Genomic DNA, 9,553 nt, shown 5'->3' on the forward strand with positions numbered 1-9,553 from the left:
CCTGAAATGCCCAGAAGCCTGACTGTAGTGTGCTTCCCAAATCATCTTGGCACACTCGCTTGAAGTAACACAAAGGTGACCCAGGCGGCATAACAGGGCATCCTGGAGGTGAAAATCTGGAACATGCCGACCCTCCAAGAGTGTCTGGTATGTGTGGCCGAATTCTGGGTCGCTTTTGTGGAAGAGTGGCCATTCAGAAGTCTCGTGACTACAAGAGTTGAGCACGATGGTCAATGCCATGTGTTGAAGCCCTGAAAATCGGGTCGACAACAAGGGGGATACCCACCCGGTCCGGACCTTGGTTGGCAGCTCCTTATCCGTTTGGTATAGCGGGTCCGACTAGGGATAATGGGACTAGTTTCCCAATCTAAGGGTGTGTGTGTGTGTAGAGTTGGATGATGCTGATCTAAGAGTACTTAAAGCTAATTTAATTCAAACTTCTAAACTAACTCTATGCTATTGTAATCTAATGAGAAACAACACATCTAATCTATGCTAACGTGGGGTGAATTTCTTTTATTATGCGATCTAAAGAGATTTCAAATAATAACTGGTAATAAAGATCATTCAGCTATCATGAGAATAGAAATCAATTAAGATAAACCACTTTGCATAAAAAGTTAGGCAAAACAGTTGTGAACAGCATATCGCATAATAAATTATTCATATATCAAACATAAATAAATGACTCCACCATACAAAAGTCCCAAATGGTAACTCATACATTCATGCAGTAACATATAAACAACTAAAAACTGCATATCACTTTAAGAATATAAACAGAAACAGTCAAGAGATAAAAGTACCATTTATGACTGGTTCCACTCATAAGCTTCAAGCAACAATGATTTATCTCTCCTTGCTCTAACATCTACTAAGAGTACAGAAGTGCAACATCAGTAGCAGATATCAAATACAAACATTAATAAACGTTGATCCATCCATTCGTCAAAACCCCCTCCGAGGGTGCAAAAGTGCATGTTCTGAGGACAAGTTTTTTGAAAAAATTCTGGACCCTTCTCCTAATGCCTGAGAAGGGTTTAAATACTGCTAACTAATTAACTTAATAACATAAATTTAGGATACGATTTTAAATGACCACCCTTCTGCTAAAGCAAAACTATTTCTAAAAATTGAATCTAATTCCTAACCATTTCTGTATTTGCTCCTTAGTGCTGCAAGCATGCAACATTCGCCTGGGAAGAGTCGGCTGGTTGCCTTCTGCTTTTGTTTGAGCTATGAAAATAGAAATAACAAGTGCTAGTACCACTTTCTGGTAAACTAGAAGATATTTTCGAGAATCTTCCTCTAGCTGGGTGTATTCACTGCGTGTATACTTGGTAATAACCCAAATTTCTCTCAAACTGATTCTGCTTTTGCTATTTCGGTTTCCGGCCTTGTGAATGACTGAATAAGTTAGGGACTTTGCTCTCTGAACAATTTTCTGCATCGAAAACTGCCTCCGTTCTTTGTTCCGGGGTTTTCTGGTGTGTTTTCCTTCTTTAGCGCCTTTTTATTTTTGCTTTACCCGGCATAAGCTTCAGGATCTTTTGTAAACATGCTGCTTTTGTGCACTTTTGACTCTGGGCGTTGGATGGCCTATTGACATCAACATCTGTTGAGTGATACTCTGGGATCTGTGGTCCTGTTGCATGCGGCATCCGTTTATGAAGGGATCTCTTCTCTGTTCAACGATCATTTGACGCTTTCCCCTTTTCCTTAGATGTTTCCTGCACATTGCTTCATGTTATTTCCTGTCTTACAGTTTACGCAAAGGAAAGGAGTAACAATAATAAATATTGACATGAAAGCTTTAAACTCTTATGAATGCATAATCATGACACCCATAACGAACTGACTCTTCAAAAAACACAAAACTGTCCTTCTTGCATACTTTGGCGTACAATCATTAATTTCTTTTAAGGCGCGTGCCCAATTTTGGTTTATGGACAGCTTTCCTTGGATACTGCGCTGAGGAAAATTTGCGATGGGTGATTTCTGCAACTCGCATCGTAGCATCGTAGATCGTGTCGTCAAGATGTGTCATCGCAGAAATTCATGATCGCATTTATCGCAGATCGCATTTATCACAGATCGCATCCATCGCAGATCGCAGATCGCAGATCACGCTTAGTCATTCAATCCTTGTGTGCTACTTACGCGATGTTGCGATATGCGATGTCGCATATCGGCCGTCGGAGATTTCTTAAGATTTTTCTTTTAAGAGCGCTTCATAATGTATGCGATGCGATGGATTTTGCGTCGCTTCTTCGCAGTTTATTATGCTCATAGGAAAACGTTTTATTCTCTTCTCGCGATGCGATACAGCTTTAAGGAGTTGAAATACAAAAATTTTCATAAAATGTTTTTTTGGATTTTTTATTAAGGGTCCCCATTTGCTTGGTGTTATTGCTAATACCAAACAAAGAGGGGGGTTGTTGGTGGCCACAACAATGGCGATTCACTGTGAAGAACTAGTTATATTTGCTTTTCTATTGAATTTTAACTTGCAAAGCAGAAAAATTTTCATAAGTCTAAATTTTGTTATGGACAAATAGAGTACATTATGCCTTATCCTATCACTGATATTTTGTTTCAACCTTTTTCTATTCCAATTGTTTGCTTCCTCAGGCTTTGTCCTTGCATTTACATCAGCCATTACTTGGTCTTTTAGAGATAAAATAAGGTCTTCTCTGTGTGCTGGCTTTTAAAATATGCTCATTTTGTCGTAGGTAGAGCCTCTGCTGCCAGCAGGCATCCATAGCCTCGACAGGGTTACCTGTTACCCAGCAATGATCCTTTATCCTGCTTAAGGCTATTTACAACTTTTTCAGAGAAAAACCCATTTTGACACTTTTTCCTTTTTTTTATTCTCTAAAGAACAATGTCTTGGTTTGGTGGCCAAATTATGACACAATCATTCACTTGATTTACACTTTTGCTGAACAAGCTGGCTCGTGATGAGACCCCTTGTCTTTTGATTGCAACAATCTTGATTCGTTGCCCTGTTTTGGTGGACAGTATTGGCAAAGTCAGCAAGTTATAATATCTGTGATCATGATAAGCCGGCTCGTGATGAGACCTCTTATTCTTTGAGATATAGTGTTTTCTCGGATTATTCCTCTGAATGCTGTGATTTCCTTTAGCAGGGAGGAAGTCATTGTTTTTCCTTAAGAAAGCTCTAGACGACAATAATAGAGTTTGAAAACAACAGTTTTACAGAGAATATTCATTTATTTATTGATACCTTTCATTGTGCTGATACAAAACAATTTCTTCGCTAAAGGTTGCTTTCATCAAATTTTTTGAAGTTGAGACTAGTATCATATCTAGGCTAAAGTTAACTCTATCTGTGAATAATAAAGATCAGATTTTTTTGAAAAATTTTACTACTTGTACAAGCGAAAAAAAAATAAATCAAAATCTGATAGAGAATTGGTGTCTTTTTCGTGAATACCTGTAGTAACCATCTACAACTGGTTTTATTTATAAGAAAGAAAAGAAAAACTAAAACTATCCTACAAAATAGAAGAATAATCTTCTATAGAAAATATATTTTAAGGATCTGTCCATTAACAGGCAAAGAATCCCTTCTACCTGCTAAATCCTGCAACACAAACGTTGATGGGCCTATGACTTCTACAATCTAAAAAGGACCAAGCCACATCTTCTGAAATTTTGTAGGTTTGCCCTTTTCTTCATGAGCCTTATCCCATTTCAAAACTAGATCTCCCATCTGAAAGTTTTTTCTGGTCATTATGCTTGAATCAAAAGAGGATTTTATTAGCGCTTGGTGATGAGCATGGGTTTTCTTAGATTGTTCTCGTTGCTCTTCTAATTTAATTATTTCCATTTGTCTTAGTTGTATGGAGGAAGTAGATACTTCATCGATGTATTGTACTAAAGACAAAGAGGGGATGACTAAGTGAGTTGGAAGAACCACTTTTTTCCCATAAACTAAATTAAAGGGAGAAGTGCTGATTGAAGCTTTCTTCGTTATTCTATCTGCCCATAAAGCATTTACCAAAGCTTTGTGCTAATTCTTTTGGTTCTGGTCAACTGTTCTTTTAATAATCCCGATTAGGTTTTTATTTGTTGACTTAGCCAATCCATTACCTTGCGGATAGTAGTTGGCCAAATATTTCAGTTTGAACCCTCTTTTAAGTGCAAACTCAGTCATTGCATTCCCAGAAAAGTATGAGGCATTATCAAACATTAAAGCCGTTGGCAATCCAAACCTAGTGATTATAAATTGATCTATGAATTCAATGATGCTTTCAGAATTAGCTGTCCTGAGAGGAACTGCTTCTACCCATTTAGTAAAATAATCTGTTGCTGTGAGGATGTATATATGCTGCTTAGAAGAGTGAGGAACGATCTCACCTATTATGTCCAAGCCCCACTGACTGAATGGTTGCTCGATGTTTACTGGCTGTAGTGGCATGGACGGTTTCTTTTGTCTCCCTGCAATAGTTTGGCAGACTTGACATTTCCTCACATAACTTTGTGAGTCTTTGAACAGCGTGGGCCAATAATATCCTGCGCGTAAGATTTTATGTGCAGTAGCATCTCCAGCATAGTGTCCGCCTGCTGGTCCATCGTGGAGTTCCTGCAAAACCTTTTCGGCTTGAGTTTTCTCAAGACACCTAAGAAGAACAGAATCGTAATTCCTTTTAAATAGAACATCATTTATGAGCTGATATTGTTTAGCTTTCAATCTCAGAGCTCTTTTCTTGGTGTGATCCAGGTGTGATGGGGCATACCCGTTCTTAAGATAATAAATGGTGTCAGCATATAATGATTCTGCATCGTTTAGGCTTACCTCATACATTTGTACCTCTTCAGATGAATTTGCGATGCTCCAGCCAACATTTTACAGAAGCCTTGACCTCTCACAATGCTTGCTGGTTTGATCTCAAGATCGTATTCTTGTAAAGCAGTGATCGAATTTGCTCTTTTTTCACCCACATCCTTCTGTATTAGAAGATTTCTTACCGCTGGAAACGGTACTATGACCTTAGTATGGGTTTTAAGTAAGAAAGATCTGAAATATTTGACCACTTTGAAAACAGCATATGCCTGTTTCTCCACGTCTGAATAGTTGAGTTCAACACCTTGTAAATTCGAGCTAAAAAATGCGATTGGAGCTTCCACTTTCTCTTGATTTGCTTGAGTTAGAATCGCGGCATATGATTTCTCTGAGGTGAATGTGTATAAGATAAAAGATTCTGAAAAATTCGGGGTCGCTAAAGATGGAGCATTAATGATAGCTTGTTTGATCAGGTTGAATGCCTCATGCTCATCTTGTCCCCATTTAAAATTTGAATTCTTTTTAATCATGGTTTGCAAAGGAGAAACAATTCGTGAAAAATCTGGGACAAATCTCTTCACAAAATTTATTTGACCAAGGAAAGATTGCATGGCTTTTTTGTTATGAGGTAGGGATATTTCAGAAATTTCTTTGATTCTGTCAGGCTCAATGTGAATACCAGATTTTGACACTATGAATCCTAGAAGTTTTCCTTCACTTAATGCAAAAAAAGATTTCTTTGGGTTAAGTGAAATCCCATACCTTAAACATCGTTGAAAGATTTGTTTCAAGTCTTTGAGATGGTCGCTTCGCTTCTTGGAGTACACTGTTATATCATCCAAATAAATTACTACTTATTTATTGACTAAACCCTTGAATGCGATGTCCATGGCTCTCTGAAATGTAGCGCCGGCATTGATCAAACCAAATGGCATCTTCCGATATGCGTATGTGCCCCATTTAGTTCGGAATGTGGTTTTTAACTGATCATCGGGATGTACCAGCACTTGATTGTATCCTGAAAATCCATCCAAAAAAGACATTAATTCTGAGCCTGGTATTGCCTGTAATATCTGCTCCATAGGTGGGAGGGGAAAATTGTCTTTTTGACAGGCTTTGTTGAGATTTCGAAAATCGATGCAGATTCTAATATCTCCGTTTTTCTTTCTAACGGGTACCATATTGGAGACCCATTTGGAATGTCTGACGGGGAAAATTATTCTCGCTTTTAATAACTTATTTAGCTCAGTTTTTATCTGATTTTCTAAATTGGGGTGGATTTTCCTGAGTTTCTGTTGGACAGGTTTTTCGTTATCAATCATAGGGATAGTATGTTGAATGATAGAAGTGTCGTATGTCTTCAACTCATCGTAATTCGAGGAAAAAACATTTTTGTATTGTCTCAAAGGACGAATATACGCTAGTTTTTCTTCAGGGGCTAGGCCGTGGCCTAGATTAAAGTTTTGTGGTTTATCGTCGGTTCTTAGGTTTACTAATTCGTAGTTCAGAGTTGAACTGTAGAGCTTAGAATTGGTAGACCTTTTAAACCGACTTTTCAAATCGTATAAGTCTTCCAACTTAACCACCGATTTAGGTATAGCATTATCAGTGCTATCTTGTTGTATTTGTCGATCGTGATGGTCTTCGTCAATTATTTGATTGGAGTAGGATCCTTCAGAAGTGAGGAAATTTACAATATCAGGATCATCATTGAATACTCTCCAATTTGTAATGTTGTCAAGGATGGATGGTCTAAAGATTAATTCTATTGAGAATCTATCTGGACTAAAATCTTTGGAGGGAATAAGTCTAGAGGCTACATTAGCTAAAAGCTCTGCGCTCGCGTTTTGGAGTCTTGGGATTGACGAAATATTGAATGCTATGAAATGCTCAGTCATATCTTGTACTAAAGATTGATAGTGTTTGAAATGACCTGATAAGCAATGTATGGTGTTACGTTCCTGTTTGACGACAATCTCAGAGTCTCCGAAGACTTGAAGATACTTGACATTCAGCCCGATTGCTTTGTATAGGCCTTGCACCAAGGCCTCATATTCCGCTGTATTGTTTGTGCAATCGAATTCAAGTCTACACGTAAGCATGGTCTTATTTCCTTCTGGACTAATCAAGACGCATCCCGCTCCTGCTCCTTCGTTAGATTTAGAGCCATCAAAATATAATTTCCAAAACAAAGATGTATTTACAGGTTTATCTACAAAATTAACACACTTTGAATTATCAGTTTGGGAAAAATTTTCGACTTGGGACAAAACTGAATTTTCTAAGTAAGGTGATGTATGAGCATTGAAATTGTCGAGGAAAGAATCTACCGAGTAATTGCCTATGATACTGCTGTTATATGCTATTGCTTCATTTTCTCCCTCCAATTCCGTCACTATGTACTTCTAGTGTAACTCTCGTTCAACCTTTATTTGATTTGGTTTACCATTGTAGGGTAACCACATGTGCGACCAGTCGGTTGAGAAGTATCCATGGAGTTTTTCAGACCAATCCCTGCTAAGAATTAAGCCATAGAATTCTAGGATATCAGCTACTAGAATGTCAATAACCTGACATACCTTCAGGTTAGACGACAATCTTATGGTCACTTGACTAAGTTCACCAATCACTTTGACTTGAGATCGATCAAGCTGAATCATGCACACTGCGGATTTTTGTGGTTGAACATTCAACTTGGCACATATTGATCTGGGTAAAATATTCGTTGAAGCACCAGAATCTACCAAACAATTGTGCACATTTTTATTGAAAATTTCATAAGTGAGAAGAAAAGGGGGAGTGTGAGACCTTGCTCTTCCTCCAATCAAGCCGATGTCATTTGGATCAATCTTATTGATCGCGTTGGTTGGAGGTCTTCCCATGTTGTGGGAAGCTACAACTGTAGGCAAAGATGTAGTAGATACGGCATGCAATTCTTTCATCATTATCTTCTGTTGATGTTTCAATTTCCTCAATTCATAAAGAGTGATATTAGCCCTAGTCTTTTTCATGTCATCAATAATATTGTATTCCATTTCATCCGACACTATCAGTGTTCTTGATGGAGGTGTTTGATCTGGTTGGACTGGGCTAGATTGAGTCGCTTTAGCAGTCGTTTTCTTTGTTGCGACTTTATCCTTTGCTGCAGGGCTTGCGCCCTTCTGCTTAGGGGCAGTTTGGGGAGGATCAAGTTGATTTTTTCTTCGTGTGCTAACCGGAAATGCTTCTTGATCTTCTTCTTGTGGGAGGATGAAATCCCACATTCCTTGTAGTTCCACAACTTCTTCGTCATCAGTCTGCCCTTCAGTGGTACTCTCTTCTTCTTCCTCTTCTTCGGATTCGACATTTGAGATAGTGTTGGGTGGTTTCACATCCATTGAAGGGCCTCTTTTAAAAGCTCTGTAGGGCTTTTTTGAAGAAGTTTCTGCTACTTGTTTTTTTATGTCAATCATCTCATTGGACATGGTCTTTACTACTTTTTGCAATCCTTCCAAATCGAAAGGGTCTTTCGTTTGTTTCTTCTTGGAGTCTTCCTTGAAGGTGACTTTTTTAGATTTGCGTTCCTCTATCACAGATCTCTTTTCCAGGGCTACTACGCGTTTCTCTACTACTATCGCCTCTGTCAGGTTTTCAACTAAGGTTGTTTTATTTGCCCTATCCACGAAAATTGCTAAGTTTGATGGTAAGGCCGTAATGTACCATTCACATCGTACTTCTTTGCTGGGTTGGGAAGCAGTGGGAATTTTGTTGAGGATTTTATTGAACCGTAAATTCAAATCTTTGATGGGTTCTGTAGCCTCGGCTTTAAGATTCGATAGGTCATTGATTAACGTTGTCGTTGATCTGTCATCACAAAACTTGGTAAGGAATTGACTTTGAAAAATGTCCCAACTTGTGATAAACCCGGAAGGTAATGAAAAGTACCATGACCCGGCTGTTCCTTGCATTGTATAGGGAAAAAGCCGGACAACAGCATCCTCATTGGTAACTCCGTTGATATTGACAGAAAGCATGAAATTGTTAATGTGCTCTTCAGCTAGCATGCCTGCTTCTGGATTGAATTTGGGTAGCCATTTCTCAGGATGGGCCGGTATTTGGCTCAAGGGTGGAGGCATTAAAACTGCCCCAGGATTGTTCCATGGAGACTGGGCCATCGTTGAGCTGCTAGTAAATGAAAGTGCAGAGGATGATCCCTGAGGCTGAGAAGATGAAGATATTATGATTTTAGATGATTGAAGAAGAGGGATTGTGGAAGATGGATGAGTGGTTTGGAATGAAGATGTGGGTGGCTGACTTCGCGGTGAGGGAGTTGAAATGGACGATGTAGATGAAAGAGTCTCACTGTCAGACTCTTGTGGTGTTTTCCTTGCTCTTTTCCTGGTGGGGAGAGGGAATTCAGTTGGCTGGATGCCAAATTTTTCACTCTTTAATCTGGTCAGGGGATGAGAAGGATTGTACTGCGAAGTCACGCTGCTTTGAGATTTATCAGACCTCTGCGTAAAAATAGAGAATCCCTGGAGTTTTCGAATCAGAGTTTGAACTTCAGGGGGTTCAATAGTAGATTGGTCTGAAATATTAGGGTATGTAGCAGTTGTTAATACTCGAGCGACTTCTGACTCTAGATTTAAACGTACTGGGGAAGTCAGGGGAGTTGATGAGGGCGATTTACTCTCAGAATGGTATTTAGATTTTGATTTAGGTGCCATTCATAGTTCGGGCCCTCCTTCTAGCGCCAAATATGTT

Source organism: Pinus tabuliformis, chromosome 1_2, assembly GCF_031772625.1.
Source record: "Pinus tabuliformis cultivar Carrire ecotype Pingquan chromosome 1_2, CPIR1, whole genome shotgun sequence".
Classification (NCBI taxonomy): Eukaryota; Viridiplantae; Streptophyta; class Pinopsida; order Pinales; family Pinaceae; genus Pinus; species Pinus tabuliformis.